Source organism: Pezoporus occidentalis, unplaced genomic scaffold (assembly GCF_034315485.1).
Source record: "Pezoporus occidentalis ecotype Australia unplaced genomic scaffold, CSIRO_AGI_Poc_V1 ctg81, whole genome shotgun sequence".
Taxonomy (NCBI): Eukaryota; Metazoa; Chordata; class Aves; order Psittaciformes; family Psittacidae; genus Pezoporus; species Pezoporus occidentalis.
Window position 1 is genome coordinate 3,668,905 of NW_026916170.1, and position 25,918 is coordinate 3,694,822.

Below are 25,918 nucleotides of genomic sequence, written 5' to 3' on the forward strand. Positions count from 1 at the left end.
TTGACAGGGACACCTTCCACTAAGCCACAACCAACCTGGCTATGAATTCTTCCAAAGATGGGGTGTGCACAACTTCTCTGGGCAACCTGTTCCAGTGTCTCATCATCCTCATAGTAATGAACTTCTTCCAAATATCTAATCTAAATCCACCCTTTTTCAGTTTAAAGCCATTATCTCTTCTCCAGTCACTACACAGCCTTGTAAAAAGTCCTTCTCCAGACTTCTTGTAGGTCCCCTTCAGATACTGGAAGGCTGCTCTAAGGTGTCCTCTGCGCCTCCTCTTCTCCAGGCTGAACAACCCCAACTCTCTCAGCCTGTCTCCATAGGAGAGGTGCTCCAGCCCTCTGATCATCTTCGTGGCCCTACTCTGGAGTTGGTCCAACAGGTTTACGGGCTTCTTTTTCTGGAGGCCCCAGAGCTGAATACAGTACTCCAGGTGATGTCTCACAAGAGCAGAGTAGAGGGGTAGAATCACCTCCCTTAACCTGTTAGTCACACTTCTTTTAGTTAAGCCCAGCATACAGCTGGCTTTCTGGGTTGCAGCCACAGACTGCCAGGCCATGTTGCGCTCCTCATCATGCTGCACCCCCTAAGTCTTTATCCTCAGGGCTGCTCTCAACCCATTCTCCAGCCAGCCTGTATTTGTGCTTGTGATCACCCCAACCAACATGCAGGACCTTGCACTTGGGCTTGCTGAACTTCATGAGATTGGCATTGGCACATCTCTCCAGCCTGTCCAGGTCCCTCTGGATGTTGTCTCTTCCCTCCAGCTTGCTGATTGCACCACACAGCTTGGTGTCATCAGCACACTTCCTGAGGGTGACTCAGTCCCACTGTCCATGTCATCAACAGACATGTTAAACAGCACTGGTCCCAACACTGACCCAGATTTAGTAGCCTGGTTCAATTTAATTTTTGCAAAATACTTTTAGATGCAGAAATTCTACACCTCAGAAATGAGAGTGATTCAGTTTTATAATAATAAAAATATTATATAGTTTATATATAATAAATAAATACTTACATTTTATAATAGCCTATGGATATGTACAGACAAAATGTAATACGCTTCTTTCCCAAAAGACAGTAATTGAAAGTTCTAGTAAAGACTGCTATCACAAAACAGTTTTCCAACAGTTACATACTGGTTGCCTGAGACAATGTTTCTCCCTTCAGAATAAGGGAGCGCAAGAATCACAGACCACTGTGGAAAACCATAGCTTTCCAAGAGCAAGGAACAGAAATACTTTATGGCATCCCTTTTGCAAGTCCAGAGTCATCAATCCCATGGTCTTACCCAGACAGCTAGGAAATTCACAGTGGCCATCTTGCCACCTAAGCTAAACACTGGCCTGAAAGACTAAGTAACAGCCCCCTAACTGCAGTAAGAAGGAGGGGAGCACATTCAGCCTCTGCTACCAACAGATAACTTTGAACAGTGTGGTATAAAGCAATTTGTTCTGCTAACAAATATTCCTGCTGCAATCCCTTTACACCATCCCCATTAGAGCAAAACATTCACAGACAAGTGAAAAGGTGTACTCGTTCAAGTGTGTATGTGTAATAGTTAAAAATTCTTTTCTGCTAATAAGAATATTCACCTATCTTTTAAAAATTAATCATATGAACTAATTTTAGGAAGGTCAGCAGTTCAATGTTAGCCATTTTATGACCTAGACACCCACAATTAAGTCAACAATCATTTAGGAATTCAGTTTACCCAAACTCGTGAAACAACTGACCTCAGAAATGCTGAGTCATTAGAATGTTAGGGGAAGTACCAAGTAGAAGAAATTAATCTCACTTTCAGTTCCCTGTTTTATCTTTTTACATTCTCCTTCTCTTGGATCATTGACTTCAGTTTGGGACCTAACTAGTTGACTGCTGTGCCTTGTATTCTCATAGTGAGCTTAATGGAGATAGCACTGTGGTGGTACATCATTGATCAACAGTAATCAATGACTTAGTGCTACTACATAAACATGGGAGATGTACCGATTTCTTGCCCATGGCACATCAGCAACACATTTTACACAACAAACCAAACACTCTAATTTGCTGTCCAAGGAGAATTTTGTCACACAACTCTCCCATTTACCTTCTACTTAAATACAGTGCTTGGGAAAACAGTCTTCTCCCCAGCACCAACACAAGCAAGTTATTTGCAGTAATTACATTTTTTCTTGGTTGCTTTTTATCTACAGAGATGGCGCAATTCCGTTTTTTTGTGGCTGCATCACATAACCTACACAGTAAGAGGAAAAGCTATGCATTTTATAGAGTAAGAGACAATGGTTTCACATATGTAACTATTCCCACTTACCTTGGCATGATTTTATTAGGTTTTGCATTCATTCATGTAATCTCCGTATTTGTTTTTACTAAATGCTAATGTTAAAATGGGAGTCTTTACAATAACTCTTGAGACTAATAACTGGATAGAAGCTAAAAGTAAAGTAGCCATTCAAAGTTCCTGAATCCCAGAGCAGTGAGTCTGTAATATTAGAATGAGCAAACAGGGCAGCAGCAGGTGCCTACTGCCTTCTATACTGTAGACATAATACCAGTCTGAAGCTGCCTGTTCTTCTCTGTAGATAGGAGCTACACCTGTGAAGCACCAGAGAGTCTCACCCTACTGATCCGGTAGCACCTGGTCAAAGTATGGGAACTGGGGGCATAGAGTAAAGATAAGAGGAAATGCCGGCCCAGCTTTTAATCACTACTACAGCACTGGGACATGGCCATGAGACATGCTGGGGTGTGAAACTGGGAAGCATTTCTGGATTCTATCCTAGGGACAAAATCAAAGTTGTAGGGAGCAATCACAGATGTGTAGGTCTGAGAAGGTCCATGTGAGGCCATTTCCTTTTTTCACAGATCTGACATGTTCTTTGAGTAACCCATTCCAGTGCCTAAATAGCACTGTAGCTGTAGGATTCTTCCTGAAGTCCAAAAAACCCCACTAATGCTGCAAATTGCTTTTTGTTCCACCCTCAGCAGGGATGAGGAAAAAATAATGTCTGTGTATTACAGCACAGTTTATTCTCTTTTCTAGACAGGAATTTACCAGGCTGAGTTCATGCAAGTAGCACTTGGATAGTAAAACCTATGAGCTGCCCAGCTGTGGCAGCTATGCCTGGTTCTGGTGTGTTCACCTATTGCTCTCACATGAAGGCAGCAGTGGGCAGCAGGGAGAACTCAGCTTCTCCTTGGTCCTCTAGACAGAATATTAGTTCGTAAGAGTCCTTGTACAAGACATTCCAGGAATCTACGTTTTCAGTAAAAACGTACTCCCTCCTGTGTAATGTTTTCTTGTTACAGTTTTTTGTTTGTTTTCTGTTAGCTTTTCTCCAGTTTGTATATTTCTTAAAGTATTATGCATAAAAATATTCAAGCTGGGAGTTTATCTCAGTGGAACACGGCAAAATATCCTCATTCTCTTGTATACAGTACCTTCAGTAATGACTCCTAGAATGGCCTTCATTTCAACATTTTGTCATATTTGTGGTAGCCCACAGACACTCCTGCTGACTGAATTATCCCCTATTTTCTATCGGTAAATTACATTTTCTTCTCTGACTGTAGCAACTTGTGTTTCTTCTGGTTCTTTTCTACCTTCTTGATTTCAGACCAGCTTGCCAGCTAGTCAAAAAAACTTTCAAATTCAGTTCTATCACCCTCAGCCTGGGTGATGTACTGGAAATTTAGTAGATTATACTAACCCCATCAATTAAACTTTTCAGCTTAGTAAGCCCTTTCTAGAGAAAAGTTTTTATTTTAATTTTTATTATATTATAGCAGTTCTGAATACCCAAAACTTTAAAGTGTCTTTGGGTGAATAAAGGCCTGTTCAGCTGATGGTTCTACTGGATTGTAATCTTTCATTTCTCCTCATGTTTTATTTCTTTAGTTCTCATGTGACATAGACAAAAAGTTCAAAATGAACTCTTCATGGAACAGAAACATAAGAACCAAAACCTTGGAGGCATGTTAGCTTGCATTTTAATTCTGGAGGGTTAACCTAACACCTGTAAGTCATTTCAGTGCATTCATTTTCATTAATCTAAACCAAAACAATCCTGTTTTCATTCCAGCAATGTGCAGTGGTACACATTAGAACCAAGATGTTACATCTCCAAAACATCAGTGTACCTATGGGATATTACTGACAAGTTACAGAGCACAACGGCTAAACTTAATTCAAAATTTAAGTAACCTTTCAATTCAAAAGAGCACTGTTGACTATATACAGTGATATCAAAATGCATCTGTTCTTTCTTAAATGTTCTGTTCTGTTTCATGCCATGAATATGATGAGATTCTAGAATGAAGGATACAGAGGTTTCATCATTTTGTTTTCCAACATCAAATGCATTTCTCTGTTCCCATCACTGTTGTTTGATATATGGGTACATGCCAGTTTCACTGCAATCTTCTTCTGTACCAAGATTCACATGACTCCCTTCAAACCATTAAAAACCCCCACTAAAATATGAAATAAATGGTGAGTCCATTACTTGTCAGTTTTCTCTTTTGTATATGTCATGTATGCCATCCCATGGGACATACGTTTTAATTTACCAAATAAACCTTAACTTGTGTCAGTAATCGTACATGCTGCTTGAGTACAGTGATTTACATCATGTAAAAACACAACATCTTAAGCAACACATGTGCAATAAAAGCAAACAGATGTTTGCAGTCTAAGCATTGTGCTAATGGTGGTGGTATGGCAATGTATCAAAGGCAAAACGTAACATAGCCAGAATTGCCCACTGGAGTGTTAAGCACAGCTGCATAACTTTGAACCCACAACCAATAGGATATCCCAAACCACCCTGGGGTACATTGCCATACTTAGGGTAAAAATTCATAATTAACTGCTAATGCCTAAACTCCCCAGCTAGGATGGGGTGGAATTTCTTATGAATGACACAAAGATAACAAAGATGCAGCAAAGCAACAGCTCATTTTACAGAATTAATATAGCAGGAACACTACCTTTGTTTCCTACCTAGCAAAATTAAAGGTGCCACCACCCCACCCAAAAAAAAAAAAAAAAAAAAAAAAAAAATCAACCTCAGGAGGCCTGATCTAAGCTTTTATATGGAATTTTCCAGACTAGGCAGCTACAAACTAAAGTGTTAGAAACTCAGCAGCCAGAGCACAGGCATCACTGCAGGAGCACAGTGGACAAGTTGTGACACTTCCAAGCTGATACTCCCAGCGCATTACCAACAGGAGTGCTCTCAGCCTGTTGTAATGACTGGAACTATGCATGAGGTGTCAAAAATGGCATTCTGCTCATACCACTGAATGTGAATGGCATCGAACCCTAAATGAAGCTGAAGCTTGCATAATTATATCTAACAAAAACAACTGCCTTTTTTATGCCTAAATCCGACATCTAAAGGACCAAATATCAAAACCACCACGTAGTAACGCTATAAAAACCCAGTAAAAGGAAGATGCTTATTTGTTCAAGGGAAATCCTGATAATGCAACTGATCTAAAAGCAAATACCAGTTGCTGTAGCCTCTGTGCACACAATCACATGAGAACAGTAACTTTTTACTAAAAAAATACAAAAATTTAGATACATATGAAGTGGAACATTTGTCACACCACCAGATATAAATACTCTGGGAAATAAGCATCTGCTTATGCATAGGCTTTCAGCCTCAAGTATGTTCTTAAACATCTTGCTGAACATAAAGCATTTAGCATGAGAAAATTAAAGCATGGAATCACACATTTTGTCAATAAGTGTTTATGCATTCCTTTACTTGCTATACCATCAAAAATAGATTTAATATTGATATTTTAATGAAAGAAAACACACACCAAAACAGCAGGAACATATATTCTGAGCAGCTGGTAAACTCAGATCTTAACACATTGCATATTTTCAATACCTCCTGTATGAGTCTCAAAGTAGTGTGTATTCCAAAAGTTTAACTCTGACAAATAATTTCTAAATATAACTTGGAATTAACACAGAAACAAATTCAAAGGATAAGTTTCATAAATAAGTCTACTTGGGAGATAACACAGGACCAGGAGGCGTTAATTTTCAACTTGGTAGTTTTCTGAACTTTTCAGACTGAATAAACATACAAGAAGGCATGATAAAAAATTTCACATCTTCATCACAGGCTTTTCATGCTTTACATTTCTCAACCCTTTTTAATTAAAATACTTGCATTGCTCCAGTCCTAAATAATTACATTACACACTGGTGAATAAATATACAGATGTCACAGACTTCTTTTTCTAATCCAGGGCACAGTTTAGTGTCCTCTCATCTGAGAAAGTGCCTTCTTAAGCCATTCCTCAGCTTTACACTGTCCAGCTTTTTGCCTCCTTCATTTGCATGACTCTGAAGCGCATACACTCACAGGAGCTGTAACGCAGTGCTACACCAATGGCTTCTAGCAGGGAACACAATGTCTCATTTTTAGGTCATCACTGCAGGCTGCGATCATCATAAATATATCCTCAAACCCAGTGGCACAGCAGAGCCAAGCGCTGTGGTATGAAGACAGCAGTTGGACTTAAAAGCACAACTCAGATTTGGAATGTTATTTTTAACTTTGTACTCCAGACATTTACCCAAGGGTGGAGGAAGACTGACACACAAGTTAAAAAATTTAAAAATAAAGAAATAATTAAGCAACACACACTTTGCAGATCTCACAACCTCAGGATAGTAACGTTAGCCAGATGAACTCGTTAGACAGATTAGGATGCCCTTCCTACAACTCCTTATCATTCATCTTCAAAGCAAAGATATAACCTCATGCTATAGAGTGAACGCTACAGAAGAATGGGGGCTCTTGCCCATTCTCTGGACACCCATCTCCCTCTTATTCTTAGAATTCTTGCTTGGAGCTCTGCAACTGCAGATGGCAATTTTCAATTAGGCATGTGCTTCAGGGGAAATAAGGTATTTACCAAGGTCACTTAAGGGCAATGAAATCACACATGCCATATAAAATGCTTACACTACAAAATGATAGCATAATGGAATGGTAAAGCCTTTAACAAAACCCTAAAGGGAGCACGCAACTAGTACAGCATGTTCTTTTATTATTTCAAGCTCTCCAGTTACACCTTTGAAAGCCTAGTCCTTTTTTTATCGAATAAATGAAAAGATAGCAGAAAAAAAACCAACATGATGTGTCCAACTGCCTCTTACAAATGTGTAAGAGCACTCAGCTTCAAATTATACACAAAACAGAAAATGAAAGTATGAGGTCATGGTTGTAACTCAAGGAAACAAAAAAAACCCACCCCAAAATACAAAAAGTGAAACCATACCATTTCATAGGATGAGCAGATTACTAAATGTGTAAAATACTGAAGACATTTAGTATGTTTTCATTTCTAAACAAAAATATTATGATTCTATATGCAAAATGTGTCAAGTGCTCTCCTATTTAAAAGTGAGGAATGAGCGATAGCTTTTATGAATTAACCCATCAGTAATACAACAAGGAAGAAAAAGATAATTTCTTTTCAAGTAATCAAGACTGTCAGATTCAAGTATTTCTGTTTCACTTGTATCAGTTACACAACCAAAGCTGGTACCATGGTTGTATGCACAGACCTGCTGCACTCAGAGCCTTTGCCTGAGTTTGGCACATTCATCTCCAATATACAATCCAACACAATATGATTTCTGCACCTTGAACACACCTCTGTCATTGTAACTGATATAAAGAAAACCTTGAAGAAATGAAAATTAATCTTTAAACTGGGTCAGAATTAATATTCCTTTTTCTTTAATCAGAGAATGAAATATGTCACCTATTAACATGGATGGAAGATCAGTGTCTAGGGCAAGAGGCTGGTTTGCAGATGAGGCAGGAGAAAGGTCATTGTATAACCCAGCCATAGATACTGGATTTTCTTGTGCTTTGAGATGACAAGGTAAACCCCACACTTTAAATTGCTTCATCTACTTTGCAATTCATTTCTCACTGTAAATAAGGATATATTTCCCTGGGATATATTGTCCAGCCATATATCCTGGTCTGAAAAGAATTTGCTTCTTCACGTTTCCAGGCCAATGGAAATTCAAACACTACCACAGATGCAGCACCAAGGTAAAGGAAAAAAAAAAAAAAGGAAGAAAGACACTGGTTTTAGGCAGGTCCCACCATGATGCTGCAGGCCCAAGGGATGAGACCCCACAACACTTGTCTTCCTGCAAGAGTCACAGCCACAAAGCTTGCCTAGGGACAGGCTGCAGCCAGGACCAGCCCTGCACTAGCATGGCCACACAGATAGCTGCTCAGTTCCTAGAGCAGAGTAAGCTCTTCTCAACCAGAATATACTGTATGTCTTTGAACGATCTATCTTGCTTTGCACTGGGAAATCAAAAGACCATTAATGACTATAGCATAGCTAGGCACTAAGTTGATGGGGGCAGTGGAATTTACTGGAGAGACTTGAGAAAAGGTGATTTAAAAGCATGTTTCCCTGAAGTCTTCTCCTGCCCTTTAAATTCATGCTTTGATTACTAACACCCCTGCTAAAAGTCTTTTTCCTCTGTGTTCACACTCAATTCACAATAATAAAGGTTATTCACAAAACCACCAGGATGAGAAGCAACAAGATAAGTGAAATTTATGGTCCTCGTTCACTAGCCCTGCATTCTTTGCTGTGGTGACTTCTACTAAGACCTAAGATGTTTCATGACAATGAATCTTCAGCACTGAAACAGTTTTTAGGAACTGGCTACCTACTTTGCAACACTGATGCACATATGAAATTCTTTAATGAATTTAATATGTCTATTCCGTGCCATTCCCATTAGTAATTCGCTAAACATCCCAAGTCAGGAGTTTCGAAAAATCTTGCACATAAATGAATGAGAATCTGTATCAACACAAGTGAATTTTAATTCTGACAGCTCCTTGTTCTGAATGAATTTTGAACAGATAATACCATATTACTAATTTCAGATGGACATCAGTTCATAAAAATCAGGAATATTTAGAAGGAAGAGAGTTTTAAATAATAATCTTCTTTGGTTTAGCTTCTAAGTCCTTGGGCATTGGAATTTATTTTACTTTCTGACTTCAACTCCTAGGAAAGATGTAGCTACATCTCCCATGACTACTGCGTTCACATCCATGTACAGATATACATATAAGCAACCATGAAAGTGAGTGAAAAGCAATCATATGTCTCAGTTGCTGAGAACAGCATAATAACTTTGCAAATGAACTCCACCTGTTTCCGACTAGCTCTCTGCACTGTTTTTTTTCTTAGTAGGTACTTAGAGAAATCACCCGAAAGCATTTTTCCATTTCCATCTCTTATGCCATAGCTGCATAAAAGTTGCATGAACTTCCACAATTAACGTGCTGATACTTAACAGTAGCTCTCCTGAAGAGCTGCACAGCAGTACTCTTCCAACTAGAAAGCTGTTTAAAGGAAGTTTTCAACTTTATTTTCTCCAAGGAACAATCTCTTTCTGTCTCTGTGAGCCTGTTGTAAAGATTATCAGAATATGCAAATACACCTTAAGAAACACACATCCTTGTTTTGAACTGGGGCAATTGTAGAAGAACAAGTTTTGCTTGCATTTCCTAGAAGAGTACTTGCAGTTTTTTTTTTTTTTAACTCACTGAGAAACCCTTATTGCTGCAGGAACTTGTATTCCAGCAAACCCATTCCAGCTATGCTGACCAGCTGCATTCATACACGTCAAAATAAAGCACGCAAAAAACCTTGAATGCTAAACGGGCACACCTTTTACAAGATGTACATTTTAAGATAATGAAAAAATAAAGTCGAGGACTTCTTTTTCCAGACACGCTGGGATCATAACATTGTGCATTCACAGAGCTTCAGCCAGCTAACCAAAGCATCTCAGCCTTATTTCCACTCTCAGCTCACATCTGTGTTCCATCAGAGATAAGAAAGTTTGAGAACCTCTCCAGTAAAACGAAGGTGTATCCCAATTAGAAGCACATGGAATGTCAGAGAAGTTAAGACAGTTGTTCACATAGATGCTGCTGTACACAAGAAGCACGCTGTTGATTTGCAGCCCTTACAGAACAAGCAAGCCGTTTTTAGGAGGAACAGCCGTTCCAACAAGTCGCCTCACCCCGCGCCTCTCCGCGCTCTGCCACTGACACCCTCCAGCTGCGGGGAACCGCCTGACATACCTGCTTCTCCATTTTTCCCCCAGTCAGTTTGTCTTCTCTTTTCCTGAAGCTGAAGAAGGAATGGGAGCGCACACACACACAACACACAGCCCTTCCCGGGCGGGCTCCGATCGGCTCTGCGCTGCGCTCTGTCCAGCCCTGCTCTCCCCGCCCGCTTGCTGGGGTGTGAGATCTCCGCTCTCGTTCCTCTCGCAGGCAGCCCTCAGCCCGGCTGAGCTCATTTAAGTCTAACAGGTTTCCTTATATAGGTAAACACAACTTGCATTCCTGGTGGAAGAGGTTAACTGGGAGTAAGCTTAACTTGGTTAACTCCACAGATACCAAATGGGTCTGAATGCTTGAAGTTTGCCGGCTCAGCTCTGTGAAGAGTGTTCAGAGTGGAGGACAATCTCCTTACAGCAGTTTAGCACCTATTAAACTATTACTATTCCATTATTTAAAGCTTTAGCAATACTGTTTACTATGCCAGCATTGCATTAAACACTTGACATTTTCACAGAACACTCAGCCTGCACCTTACTCCAGGAAAAGTACATGAGGTGGCTGTACATTCTGACAATAATTCTACCTCTATTAGAGTTTTCATGTATAGTTTGTTATATATGAAATGTTATATGAAAAGGCTAGGAAATGAGGATTGCAATACTGATATAAAGAGAAAGAAGCAGTATAAGGAGAACTTCTTTTACAGTTTTTCAATTCCTTTTCTATACAATGCAATAGTTAAACCTCTGGTGATAGATCTCTCTTTGTCAGCGAGGTGTGATTGAAACGTGTTAACAGACACACCCCTATCTAAACAGAAATGCAGAGATAGAGGAAGTACCCTGAACAAACATATACAATATTCTGCACAGCAGTGACACATGTATTTCACATGCTTTTTAATCCTCTTGCCTGCTCACTATTCACTAACCCCCCTTCTGCAAACACAAGTTACATGTCTTGAAAGAAATCCAGCAGGCAATTAGTTAATTACAGTGAAAAATCATGTAATATGTTTCCCTTTCTTCCATTCAGACAAGGTTCACCTGTTAATTATGACCCTTCTACAAGCTAAAACACTCAATATGCAGGGAGGAATAGGCAGCAGAAAGCATGAGGAAAGGAAAAAAAGAGGAAATAAAACAAATGATGGAAGGAAGCAAAATAAAAAATAGGTGAAAGCAACAGAAGTTCTTTCCCCAGATGTATTGCCTGTAACTCAAAACAGACAAGAGACACAAATTTGGCTTCCTGGTGACCTGTGGAGGGTTAAAAACAACACAGTACCAACCAAACCCTGGTAATTATCATTATCCAGTGGACTACAGCTCTTATCCCCATGTAATATATGACTTAAAGATCATCCAATAATATACTCCACAGAAAAGTTATTCCTAATGGCCATTCCTAATGGTTTCTACACTTTTTTTAGTTATAATTTTCCACTTCCCCTGAGGCATAAACATTCAACCTTATGATACTGCAGGAGCTTGGCTCAGAAGTTGAGAAAAATGAAAAACAATACCAATAAAAGCTGTAAGACACTCAATAAATTTATCTAAAATACTCTCTCTGCACAATACGTAGGGAATCAAGAATATGTGGCCAGGGGCTTGTTGTAATGGTCTTCATGGGACTCTTTCAGGACACATAACTCACTTGTGGCTTCACTGCATAAGAACAGTGTTTTGGCTTTGCCAAGTTCATGCTCCTGTGACATAGCATTTGCACTGGACTGCACAGCCATGTATTCCCTTACCACCAATGAGCTTGTGACCTGTTCCTGAGTGAGTATCAGATTTTCATGTGAATCAAGCCAATTAAAATTCATCATATTCCCAAAACTGCAACAACAAAAGAATTTTTAAAGGGCACTTAGACTAAAATATATGTTACTTCAAGTATGGCTGACTTTCTGTCCTTAGGCTAGCACTTCTCCTGTTAGCCAGACTGAGGCCACAATAAACATCACATTCATTTATTCAAAGCCACTCCCTTAATTAAGGATTTTCCTACCACTTTTCAGTGCCCATACATGTCCTTTATTTTCCCTATTTTCAAGCTAAGAACTCAGCTAGCGGTCATTCTATACCTGACGTATCCCCTTTCCTTTCATCCTTTGACCCAAACATCAGTCATGGGATTTAGGGTGTATAGCCAGGCATATAATCTCATACTTTGGTTGCTGACCCCCAGACTGTGATTTCATTAGATGGCTGGCAAAGCATGATAAGTTTCCACAAGTCCTGCACACACTATCTATGTAAAAGAGAATTCTTTAGTTAAAAAACACTTGTAATTATTTTTTCCTCAAACATACCAGAATGAAATGTACTTACACTTTCACTGCATGTGTCTGCTGAAGTGTTAACAGCAGTTAATTTTTGTAATAGATATCAGTCAGACCTTTTTTTATTCCTGTGAAGTTCTTTTATATACATATATATATATATATATAAAATCCTGAAGCAATCCGGTTAATTCTTGAACCTGAGAGTAACCTAGACTTATTACTTCCATGTACTTTGCTGTCACACGTGCATTATCGGCGAGTAATGCCAAGATAACATTAATTACCTGGTAACTGTTCTTTCCTGTTCTCCAGGAAGAGGTCTAGTAGGTTTGAGACTGCATTCAGAGCTGAAGTAACAGGTCTGAGCAAACCTCTAAAATATGTTATTTTTACGGTAAGGAATTGAAAGATTCATCGGAAATGAACTCAATGTATGATAATGTGTTATTTTCTTTGTTACAGTGCTCCAAGTTGCTTCCAGCAAAAGCTTAGCGTTAAATGGATACCCTCATTCAGTGTGCCATTAGCTTGTTTCCTGCGCACAATTGATACAAATGGTTTGTTGAGGTTAGCTTAGTTCCTGTCATTTAGATAGTAACTATTTGTAAGCCCAATGACCTTTGTCCAGCAGAGCCAAGAACCATAGTCCCAGCCAGAACAACAGTGGTTGATCAGTGTACTACTCTGTTTCTCTTTACTTCCAGTTACATGCCTTTCTAGCCGTATTTTCTTCATCTCCAAAGACAGTTTATAAGAAATATTTTATTAACAGACTGATAGATTTTCCTCTTCCCATTTCTGCCCATTTTTTACATACACAGTCCTGTCACTGTTTATGTTGCTGTACTAGAAATGGAAACCTAGTGTAACTTTCCGTGGTGAATTTTGATTGAATGGAATAGATAAGTGCTATGCACCAAGAAATATATTTCCCATGCATACATTTCCATAATATGTATTTCCATAAACAAATAACACTAGTCCCTAATCCTGCCACAACTGTCTAAATATCTGCCTTTTTCCCCCCATTAAAAGCTCTGTGGAACACAGAAGAATCATTCTCTTTTCAGTGAATTCTTACTTGATATCAAGATTTGCTTCTGAAGTTCTTTGTAGGCTGAAATTGTCCATACTTAGTGACTAAATAAATTGGCTAAATTTAGCTGTGTAACTTTAAAGCAACAGATCTCTCAAGTTTCATTGCACATCAGTGTTGCCCCACAGTTTCTAGAATTAAGCTGATAATGCATTCTCAAAGTTCTAATTCCTGCCATGCAGTGGCAACACTTCCTTCCACTTTGATATGGACAAGATTCATGCCTCATCTTGGTATCTGCACCTTTACAGCTTCAGTTTCCCTCAGAGATGTGCATCACCAAGCATCCCACAATGCATGCTTTGTTCCTGTGGGGTGCAACAAGACCAGTCATTCAATAGTTCACTGCTTGTTCTCAGCTACCTTACCCAGTCCTCAAATCAAGTGATGTGCTCAGCTAGAATAGCAGCAGCGAGTACATCACAAATAAGGTAGATTCAGTTCTTTGTTTAAGGTACAATTTTCTAGTATATTGCATCTCTTTTCCACATCAAAAGATCGGCTAGCTTACAGACCTAAAACCCTGAATATATTACTATTTCTAAGTCCACAAGTGCTATTTCTGCACTGTCATTAAAATAATTTATACGCACTGAATGCTAACTTTGCATTGTAAGTTATTGTTGCAGTGTCCACAGGTATGCATTAACACTTAGACTTGTGGTGTAACACCCTAAAAAAGCTATGATAAAAATGCCCTGGTGTAGAGTACAGCTTTCTTGGAGCAAGCTGACTGCTGGAGAAACTCAGCTGACTAGGTATGGCTGGGATGGAGTTAACTTTATTCATAGCAGCCAGTATGGTGCTGTATTTTGGCTCTGTGGCTAAAACTGTGTTGCTAACATGCTAATGGTTGTCTGTTACTTGTCTGTTGCTTGCACCACCTTGATACGCCAGGTTGCCTTTTCTTTCCACTCTGCCTTACTCCAGTGACTAGAAACTGGTGGCAAGAAACTGGGAGGGAACACTGCCAGGACAGCTGACCAAAACTGGCCAAAGGACTATTCCATACCACGTAATAAAAATCTGCAATAAAATCCAAGATAGAGTAAGAAGGGAGCTGGTTTCCAAGGTGACCATTGTTTGGAGACTGGGTCTCGATGGGTGGTGCTGGTGGTGGTGAAAAAGTGACTAAAGCAGCTGTGTGGGTAAGTAGCTGCTAGATGGGGTCAATCCACCACAAGAAAATATAGTAAGTCTGAAATACCAAGAGTAATCCTGTCATTCCAAAAATATAGGCACATGTTGAGCAACTTAATTGTCCAGTCCAGAGATTCACAGCAGAGAAATAGGTTTGAAATGGCTCTTTACTACTCATCAGCTATCAGCCTTTGCCTTCCAGAAGATACCTGAGTGACCTGTGTAAATGCTTCTATCTTATTTCATGGAAAAGTCAAAAACTGTCATACTACATTACCTTCTGCAGTGGCCCACCGAAGTAATTTGGCTTCACCTTGAAATGCACTAGAAGTACTTATATGGCAATTACATATCTGAGAAGCAGCTGAAGTTGTTGTCTCTCAAGCCACTTATTCCCTGACTATAACAATATACACACAGGCACTTCAGGCAAAACCCCAAGATTTGCATGTTAGCAGATATGCTAGCACTAAACTTGGGACCAAGAACTATGTAGACATAGCACACAGTTCATATGCTCTGCTAAAAGAAGGCACAGGGTGTTGATACGCTGTTCTTTTCTTCCAAGAAATGCAAAGTAAATGTTTATGTAAGAACCTACATTCATTCAGCATTAAGGCTGTAAATTAAAATATTCAAGAAAGAAGAAATTAAAAGGTTAAGGTATTCAGGAGCAGTAACTCACAATTGCTATACTGTAGGCAGCTGAGAACATACCTTATCTGGGGAACATTAGCTGTGTACGGATCAGTTAACTTTATGGTACAACCTTTACTTTTTATTATTTCCTGATCTGGTGTTCAATTTTACAACCTTAATGCAAGCTACTTAGTTAATAAAGCATTACTTATAAAATTTGACCATATTACTTAACCTTTACACAGGAACAAAGATGTCAAAACAAGTTAAAGGCTAATGTCTAAGGGTATTATTTTTACCCTTGGGAAATGAATTGAGCTTTATTCCTCATCAGTGTTTTGAAATGCATCAGTAAAACCTATGTAATACAACAAGTTACTATCTGTACCCCTGTACCACATGTTCTTCAGGTTTCAGAAACATGCTTACGCTAAGCACGAGCTTCATGTTTTCATTAAGTACATTTAAAACTCAAGGTTGTGATATTAGATGAAGCAATTAATACAAGATCCAGCAAAAATGCTATTTGCTCCTGAAGAGTTTAAATGCTTTATTTGGAAAAGTTAATGAATTAATTATAACATTGTTATTAATGGAGATTAAAGATGGATTAAAACGGCATTCAGAAAATAAAACAGACAATTAAATAGGCTTTCAGAACCATCGAAACTCCCTAGGTACCAGGAAAAAATACTCAGAATACCTATACTAAGAAGGACATTTGGAAAACACATAGTTCTTAATGACATAGGACTCCAGACAGCAGAAACTGTCTTCATTTCAACATCAACATTGGGGATTGTAAGCACTGTGATGCTTAATGCTGACCAGCTGTGCTTGAAGCTTTGTTTTAAAGTCCTTTCAAGATGTCTTAAACTGCAGCACCTTCCATATTAAGCATACTATGCTAATGATGTGGCTCTCAGAACTGTTCATTAGTATTTGAACTGATGTGACTATCAGATTAGCTAAATCAGTAACGTGATCTTGAGCTACATGGAGGAGAAGGATAATGCTGTAAATGAAAGTTATTGTTAGCTTTTTTCTTAATATTGCTTCCCATGTAATATTGCAAAAGATGGAAGAATATTTTTGAAGTAGAAAATCCTAAATGAGTCCAGAGAGGTGATGAAGAGCAGGTGTGTGTAGGAAAGGCAGTGCAGGACTGCTTGCTTTCTTGTTTGATGTGAAGGCAGCACAAAACTCATGGCTTGTTGACATGCTTTCCCTAGCACTTCCAGGAGACTTGATGCTTGGCAACTGCATTTCTTCCCAATGAATGTACTTTACCTGGCTATAAAGGTGTTGAAGTGGTGAAAATTGGAGCCCAGCCACAGTAATCTCTTCTGCAGTCTCTGGAAGATAAGCACTACATTTTCTCAGACTCTGGATATGTGGATCACCTGAGAGAGGTGCACTTCTCTTAACTGGTCACAGAGAGGTTTCTACACACCTGGCTCAGGCACTTCAGTCAGGTTCTTTAAATTAGGAGACAGAAGTTCTGGCCAAACAGCATGCGAAAATAAGTTGTGTGACCAAGAAAATATTGATTAAAATGTATAGTAATTAGATTATTTGGTCTGAAACAGCATTATTTGTTGGTAGAACATATGAACTAGTAAGATCTTTAGTTTTACATATTCAATAGTCAGGCAGAAACCTCTTTAAGCATAACTATGGACATAAACCCATCAGTTAGTAAAACTAACACCAGAGGCAATGTAGGCCCACTGATGAACGGGATGGGTGCCCTGGTGACAGAAGATACAGAGATGGCAGAGTTACTGAATGCCTTCTTTGTCTCTGTCTACTCTGCTGCAGGCAGTCCTGAAGAGCCCTGTACCCCTGAGACCTTAGATGAAGTCAGGTCAATGGAGCGGTTTGCCTTAGTCGATGAGGAATGGGTTAGAGACCAGTTGAGCAATCTGGACATCCATAAATCCATGGGTCCAGATGGGATGCACCCGCGGGTGCTGAGGGAACTGGCGGAAGTCATTGCTGGACCACTCTCCATCATCTTTACCAAGTCTTGGGAAACGGGAGAGGTGCCTGAGGACTGGAAGAAAGCAAATGTCACTCCAGTCTTCAAAAAGGGCAAGAAGGAGGACCCGGGTAACTATAGACCGGTCAGCCTCACCTCCATCCCTGGGAAAGTGATGGAACACCTTATCCTTGGTGCCATCTTAAGGCATATCAAGGATAAGAGGGTTATGAGGGGCAGTCAGCATGGCTTCACCAAGGGGAAATCATGCTTGACCAATCTCTTAGCCTTTTATGAGGAAATAACACGGTGGATGGATGATGGCAGAGCGGTGGATGTGGTCTACCTTGACTTCAGCAAAGCATTTGACACAGTCTCCCACAGCATCCTCACAGCTAAATTGAGGAAGTGTGGTCTGGATGATCAGGTAGTGAGGTGGACTGTGAACTGGCTGAAGGAGAGAAGCCAGAGAGTTGTAGTCTATGGGTCTAGTTGGAGGCCTGTAACCAGTGGAGTGCCTCAAGGGTCAGTACTGGGACCGGTATTATTTAATATATTCATCAACGATTTAGATGAGGGAATTGAGTGTACTATCAGCAAGTTTGCTGATGACACTAAGCTGGGAGGAGTGGCTGACACGCCAGAAGGCTGTGCTGCCATCCAGCGAGACCTGGACAGGCTGGAGAGTTGGGCAGGGAATAACTCGACAAAATATAACAAGGGAAAGTGTAGAGTCCTGCATCTGGGCAGGAACAACCCCAGGTTCTAGTATAGGTTGGGAAACGACCTGTTAGAGAGCAGTGTAAGGGAGAGGGACCTGGGGGTCCTAGTGGACGACAGGATGACCATGAGCCAACACTGTGCCCTTGTGGCTAAGAAGGCCAATGGCATCCTGGGGTGTATTAGAAGGGGGGTGGTTAGTAGGTCGAGAGAGGTCCTCCTTCCCCTCTACTCTGCCCTGGTGAGACCGCATCTGGAATATTGTGTCCAGTTCTGGGCCCCTCAGTTCAAGGACAGGGAGCTGCTGGAGAGAGTCCAGCGCAGGGCAACTAAGATGATTAAGGGGGTGGAGCATCTCCCTTATGAGGAAAGACTGAGGGAGCTGGGTCTCTATAGTTTGGAGAAGAGGAGACTGAGGGGTGACCTTATTAGTGTATATAAATATATAAAGGGGGAGTGTCACGAGGATGGAGCCAGGCTCTACTCAGTGGCAAACAATGATAGGACAAGGGGTAATGGGTACAAACTGGAACACAAGAGGTTCCACTTAAACTTGAGAAGAAACTTCTTCTCAGTGAGGGTGACGGAACACTGGAACAGGCTGCCCAGGGAGGTTGTGGAGTCTCCTTCCCTGGAGACATTCAAAACCCGCCTGGACACATTCCTGTGTAACCTTATCCTCCGGCAGGGGGATTGGACTAGATGATCTTTTGAGGTCCCTTCCAATATCTAGCATACTGTGATACTGTGAAAACTTAGTAAAGCCTAGGCAAAATTTTAAATTCTGGGAGTTTCAAGTGTTTAAAGGAAAATGTGGAAGTTTTTCTTTACAGGTCCTTGTTATGCAGAAAAGCTGAAGGACTGTTCAACAACAACTTTTGTCACAGGGTTCCCAGATCAGGAAAGGAGCACATAAGGAGGAATGTGTATATATTGCAAAACAAAATGTTTTTAATGAAAAGCCGCCTGTCCCAGTCTCTACTTAGAGTACACAGTGAATTATTTCTGTTTCAAAACTTATGGAAAATAAGCAGTTAAAATGCATTTGTGTCTATACAAATGAAAATCAGAAATCCTACTGGTATATAAAGAACACATATTCAAACAACTGTACTTAAGAGTGGGGAGGTAACAAATCACCTACTCACATGACAGCTGAGGCCTCACTTAGGATATCCTTTGACCTTCACACTGTGAAGATGAGAAAGCAGTAAAGATGAAGAACATTAAGAAAGCTGCAAGATATAAGGAACAGGATGGAAAGGACATCTCATTTAAACAAAATATGGAACTTTCAAGGAGTTTTGGAGAGAAACAACATGAAATGGAAAGACTTGATCATCGTTGACCATGGAGAATGTTCACCTAAAACATAAGAAATTTAGATTAGATGTGAGGACAAACTTCCAAATAAGAGTTATTCATCAATGGAACAGTCTGCCAAGAGAAACCCCTGAGATATCAGAAGAGGAAATACTTAAAGGGAGATTAGATAATACACTCAAAATAGCACAGCAGATAAACCTGTGAAATATGTAAAAGGCTGGAATAGATAACTTCTTTCAGCCTATGCTTCTGAGTCTTTGTTTAGGACTTTACATATAAAAATGCCCTCAAAGAAATTGGCTTGTGATAGTAGGAAGGATCCAGTCCTGCAAAGTCTTAATCATTTTAATATTCCTTGGCTATGCCAATAGCCGCTCTGAATTCAGTTTATTTTAACTTCATATCATATAGAGTGACCAGAAATATTCAAATGGTTCCCCTCCCTAATTGTCTGAAAATTATTTTAGTGATATCTGAAGAATTCTAGCTGAAGACGAGCAGATGGGAGATATCACAGGCAAATTTTCATTGCCTCTAAAGGAAATATGTCTCCTCCATTCTTTCATTGTCTCCTGCTAGCCAAGGCTTGCTGCTAAGTGGCATTTGAACCTCCTAAAACAGGAACCTTCTTCTCAAGGATTTTGTTACATTTACCCATAAAAGCTCTTTTGGCGTAGCTTTTAAATATCATGAAGTGACATTTTCAGGAGAGCCACAGGAAAGAAAGAGGGGAGACTTTATCATGCCAGGCCACTCCACCATTATTCTACTTTTGCTTGCTCCACTGCTGCTGTTGTGGCCTTCCTGCATGGGATCTGCACAGCCAGCCACAAATCCAAGGCAAAGGAAAGCCATTGCCCTGCCAAGCTCCTTGCTTTCTCAAGCACCATCTAACACCTGGTATAATATACTGGGGTGGGGAGGAATTAATCTTAAACTCACTTATCAAGTCAGCTCTCAGATACTTGTGTTGCAAGTAGCAGAAAAATAATCAGCTCTGTATACAGGGAGGCTATTTCACCCTATAGCATCATCTTTTATAAATCAAGCATCTTTCTAGATTCTAGACATTCACTTTATGGATACCTCCACATCTGAGCCAAGCACTGTGGGCTGCTGCTGCTGTATTCAATGGCTAGAAATCAACACTTCCAGGGCTCAGTTTAGCTGCACTATTTTAGGCATTTGCTTTAGGAATTATGCCCTGTAAGTGCCTGTATTTCCCCAGGGGCTGTAAAGTGAATATTGATCTCTGGCTCAGACACTTCGTCAGCTGATTCCCACCTTCAGATATTTGTTTTTCTGTAAAATTTGGCATCATCTTAGCAACTACTTCAAGTAGCCAGAATGTAGGAAAGTAGCACATCTGCCACTGGAGAAACAGAACCAAATCATCAAATAACGTAACTGGCGATCTCCAGTGCCAGGGTCCCTGAAGCCAGCAGAAGATGCCATTATGGGTGATGAAGAGGGTTTGGCTAAGTATATTCATATTTGTAAATATTTGATGGATAGGGACTGGCTGCTTATCTTATTTTTAGCTTTTTTGTTTCTTTTTAAACTTTATATGAGTGCTATGACCCTTCTAACTCAACTGACTGGAGAAAAGCAAAAAGCTAGACATTTTCTTTTCATCTTTTCTTCTTTTTTTTTTCTTTAGAACATTTTTTTAGCTTTGTTAGAACTGCTGAAATGATTAAAATGTTCCCACTTAAAAAGTCTACAAAACATTACACAAACATGTTGGCATAATCCATGTTAATCACAGACGCAGAAATAAACAATTAATAGCAGATCCAGAAAAAGAAGTTTAATTAAATCCAACTGTAAAGAAAACTCTTAGCCTACAGACTGATCTATAGGTAGGAAAATGTAGTCACTGTCCTTGGGGTTCCATTATTCTGGCAACAACATCTACTTTTATTTCTTACCTTTTCCCTCTATTGCTTAAACACTTCTCATTACTCTCTCTCTCAGTAATATTGAGGGTGTAACTGAAGGAAGAAGTGGACAAAATTGTTCAACCCCTTATGGAAAATACTGCAGCACATATTTTCATGAATTTGGAAATACTATCAGCTGTCTAAAAACTGAAGGTAGTGCCATTTTCTTTTCAACAAGGGAATTTTGAGTTTAAAACAGTGTCAGAATGACCACATTTACAGAAGAAAAATCCAATTTTATTTACTTTGGGAGTGCATAGGTTGGGGAAAATGGATGAGTTTTGAAGGAGTATGTGCTTTTTATAGCCTGAAGGTGCCAAAATATCTTAAAATGCTTACAAATTTGTGTGAGCAAGTCCAAGCAGTGAGGGGAACTTTCATTCCCTGAGAAAAAGGCCTATTTCTTTCAGCTTTCTATGGCAGAATACAAGTTTTCTGCATGCTATGGCACCAAAATTGATTAAAAAAAGCTAACAGGAAATTTTATTACTTGAAACATGCTCCAGAATGAAATATCAGAGTCTACATAAGAACTTTAAAATACTGAATTAATTTTGCATAAAATAATTAATTCAGCTGTTGAAGTACTTCAACATACTTCAGTTAACATGCCACAAAATTAAAATGAGTAAAACTTACCTTTCTTTAATACTAAGAAGAAAACATGCAAAAAAAAAAAGCCATGTTTCAAAGGCCTGTCTCCTCCCATTTGGAAGCAGGTGCTTGAAAGTGACTTGTACTTTAAAAAGGGGAAAAAAAAAAGCTGTCTTAATTCTTCGTTTATACTGTGCTGAAAGCCTGAAATAGGACGGATAGCAATAGAGGATGCTATGACCCCATCATCTGTCACAGTCTTAGCAGAAGCATGCTAGATCAGTACCTACAGTCATAGATTTATGTATGAAAAACTACCATTTGAGGTCATCAATAATAAAGAAATGGTGTACTTTCCTAGTGAATTAACAGCCCAAGTGCATTGTCAAGATACTGTGATATTGGAAACATGGTGTTTTAGAGCAGAGAGGGAGGAAAAGCTTTAGCTGTTTTCATTTATGGAGAGCTAGTACTTATTTCATAAGGTTTACGACATTAACAGTTTTCTCAAGTGAAGTTGCAGACCCCAAGAAAGTTTTGCACCACAAACCTCACTGTGCTCCCAGGTCTGTAACATGTCCCACATTTCTAAGAAGGAATTCCCAGTGTCTTCTTCAATTCTTTTCCCAGTATAGGCCCCCAATTACCAGCTCTGAAAGAGATGTGCAGAACCTATCTGGCCCAATACTTTGCTTTCTACAGAGCAACCTGAATACAACAGCCTAAATAGTTTCAGTACCTAAGTAAGTGGTCTTGTCCTACACCATCAACTGGAGCTGCTGTTCTTCTGCATAGGTGGGTAGGGATATGTGTATAGCCTTAACGTGTTTACTGATACAAGACCAAAAAATAGCTCCTTACCCTTGTCTTTTTAGATATCTGCAACCCATTTCTGGTTTGTCAGAAACAGGAACAATCAATCGCCCATTAACTCTGGGTTGGAGTGCTGGTAGATGGGGGCACCCCAGATGTTTGTTTGCTGACAGGTTACTGAACTGTTTGAAAAGGTGATACTGCTGACATTCACTTCACCTCTGCAGAATTCAGGTCATTTAGATTAGCCTGAAAGTTCTTTCCAATATTCATCTTATTTACTGAGGGGTGTGTTCATATTAAATGGTTACTTGCCTCAATTTATCTTGTCATATTTGCTCCCTAAATATGGAAGTAACAGACTGTCAGGCTCAAGGACTGTTTAGGTTCAAGATTTATCCCTGAGCAATGCCTTCAGGAAGGCTAGGAGAAGGCAAAACTTCCTCTGCTTTCAAAGAATGGTGGTGAAAACATGCAGGAAAAATAATAGTGTTATATAATGTTCTGTAGTTACTCATGTAATGATGACAGCTTGTGAGATGTACTTCCCCTGTTAAAACCCAGGGAAGACTGTTCAGGAGGTAGAAGTATGACCTCTCTATAATCATCCACAGCACACAATTCCCTGAGGTCCATGTGTTCCTGCAGTAGGTTGTACATTTATTTGCAAACTTTTTTGCAAACTTTTTCTCAGGTCCTTGAAGATGTGACAGGCCAGCTCATTAGCATGACAGTAGGATGCCCCAGTGTGTATGATACTAAGATTTAAAAACATAAATAACAGTAAAATGCTAGTAAATAGATAACAAAGCTACTAATGTTCTGTCCTCCTTTGGTTTGGCCAGTGAAAGCTTTGGAGCTAGTTAAGATTCTTCTCTCTTTTTTATTCCTTTTTTTTTTTTTGTTTTTCTGGTTTCTGTGGTATGAAGTATGCATCCCTTGGGATTCTTCTTTAGAAACATGTCAGCTTGAGGTTTCTTTTTATTTCCAGCAAACAAGAAGATAATTGAAACCCTTCCTGAGTTACAGCTATGTTTCCTGCTGGAGAGACTGACAGATCCAGCAAAGCACAGGGGACACTGAAAATGTGAAAGAGCATTTTGCTGAGTTTGCCATGTTATTCCCTTCATACTTTTAACATATACAACAGTTACCTGGACAACACTGCAGGTCCTAAAAAGAAAATAGCAAGAGATACTTGAAAAACAGACAGGACCAGAAACTTCTCAATTTTCCTGTAGTCAGTGAAAATGCCAAACCTATTAGTCTACATCACAGCACACCAGCCTGGCTGCTGAGGGGCAAGGCGGGGGGGCAGACCCAAGGCCATTCACCACCTGGTTTCTCTGCTGAGAGTCATTACAGCTGCCTGCCAGTTGTAGCAGCAGGTTTGTTTGTGCCAGGAACACCTGCCCAGGATGAGCAGTGTGGTTATCCCCACTCTGGGGATTGACTGGCTTTCCAGCTGCTTCTCTGAGAAAGTGGGGTCTTCTCTGCTCAGTCCCTTTATGGTGGACATTCATTTCCTAGCGTATCTGCAATAAACCTTACCCTATGAACCAGGTGGACATAATAATGTAAAGTCCACCTGTGAGACATGGCAACTAGAGAAATCGGATCTGGTTGTGCCGGTATAATGGCTTTTTGTCTGATATGATGGGATTTTAAGGGAGGCCCAGGCTCAGTGCTGGTAGCAACTAGAACGAGTTGGGGACTTTTTTTAAATTTAATTTGAAATGGAAATGTGTATTTCTCAGAAATAACAACAACAACAAAAATCCACTGAAATAAAAATTTTATTGAAAAGCGTTTACCAGACTCCAGACAGACTCTTCTGTCAAATGAAAAAGGCAGCTGCTGGGTAGGGAATACAGACCTACAAGTCTGTTTCCATGTTATGCCCATCTCACGCTCCTCTGAAGAGGAATCTGCTGGCAAGCAACAGCACAAGTTTGCTGTCCCTTGGGCTGTTCAGCACAGAGCAGGGCAGCCAGAGCAGCAGCAGTGTGCTGGATGGGCCATGGGACTCTGCGGGAGCTGGCATTATGTGACTAAGCTCAGCGAGGGGCTTCCACAGCATGTCCTTGCATATGAGTGTGCACCTCTTACATGATCAGTCATATGTATTTCTTGGAGGGTTTGATGTGGGAACCTCAGATCAAGCCTTGGGTTTTGTCATAGTTGAAAAGACTACAGAATAACAAGTACCGTGTTTGATAAGGTATAAATTTTGGAAATTCTAGACTTCAGTTCTCTACCAAATCAAGATATCCTGACTACAGGTAAGATTTCCCAAAGATTACAACAGACAAAATAGCAGTCACTATGTTTTTACATAATGGTAAAGTGCACTGAAGTGTTGTTTTCCATTTTCATACTGAAGAAGAAAGGTCACTTGAGCATCAGTTTATTTCTGTCTCACATTGCAGCTATATTCAAATATTCATGCAGAAATAAACCATCATGGCTCAATTCTTTAAAATCCACTTTGAAATTCTTTGAAAAAAGACTCAAGATTTTATAATGCTTCTTTTAAGCTTGTCATGCAGAAGTTTACATCAAACAAGCAAAAATATTGTGGAATTACTTGGATTTTTTTTACAATAATTCATATTGCTCACTGTGACCTAGGAAAAGAAGAGATGTAGCTTTCAAAGTCTCAGACTAAACGCTGGGTCTATGCATGTCTTTTTGGCTCCTGTTTAAAAAGGCTAATTCATTGAAAGAGAAAGATGGAAATAAAAGATTTCATAATTTAACAACCTCAGACCAGTGACAAAACAGCCTTTTGATTACAAATATAGGACTTTCGTTTCCTAAATGTACGTTCTTTTTAGCATGAATTTTGCTATTAAATGTGCAGCCTAATGTGTAAGAATGTGAGTGGAGAACTCTCTAAGTGCAAAATTAAAACATAACACAAAGTAGAAGATGGAGAGAGGCCTGTGTGCAATTTGTAACCTTGAAAATCTATTTCAAAACCTTTTTTGCATAAAATGGAATGGGAAAGAGAGGAGCAAATTTTTGTTTAAATTTTCTTACAATAATAAGAATGTAGTCAGAGCAGTTATATGACAGTAATGAAACAACTGGTAGTGGAAGATGACAAGGGAAACACAAGCTGTTTCTAATAACCTTTTGTTCTCAAGTGTGTGAACACTTATGAAGCCATTTCCTGACAGGTCACATTCACCCAGGAAGAAATCT

General features: G+C 39.7%; 1 protein-coding gene across 1 annotated transcript in view; it reads right to left on the reverse strand.

Moving 5' to 3' along the window:
- MID1 (midline 1) overlaps positions 1-10,495 on the reverse strand; it is a 249,591-nt gene extending 239,096 nt beyond the window's left edge. The window contains exon 1 of the mRNA XM_062603614.1: positions 10,182-10,495. The gene's annotated coding sequence lies outside the window, so the exon portion shown is untranslated. The remainder of the gene's footprint in view (positions 1-10,181) is intronic.
- Between the last annotated feature and the right edge of the window lie 15,423 nt (positions 10,496-25,918).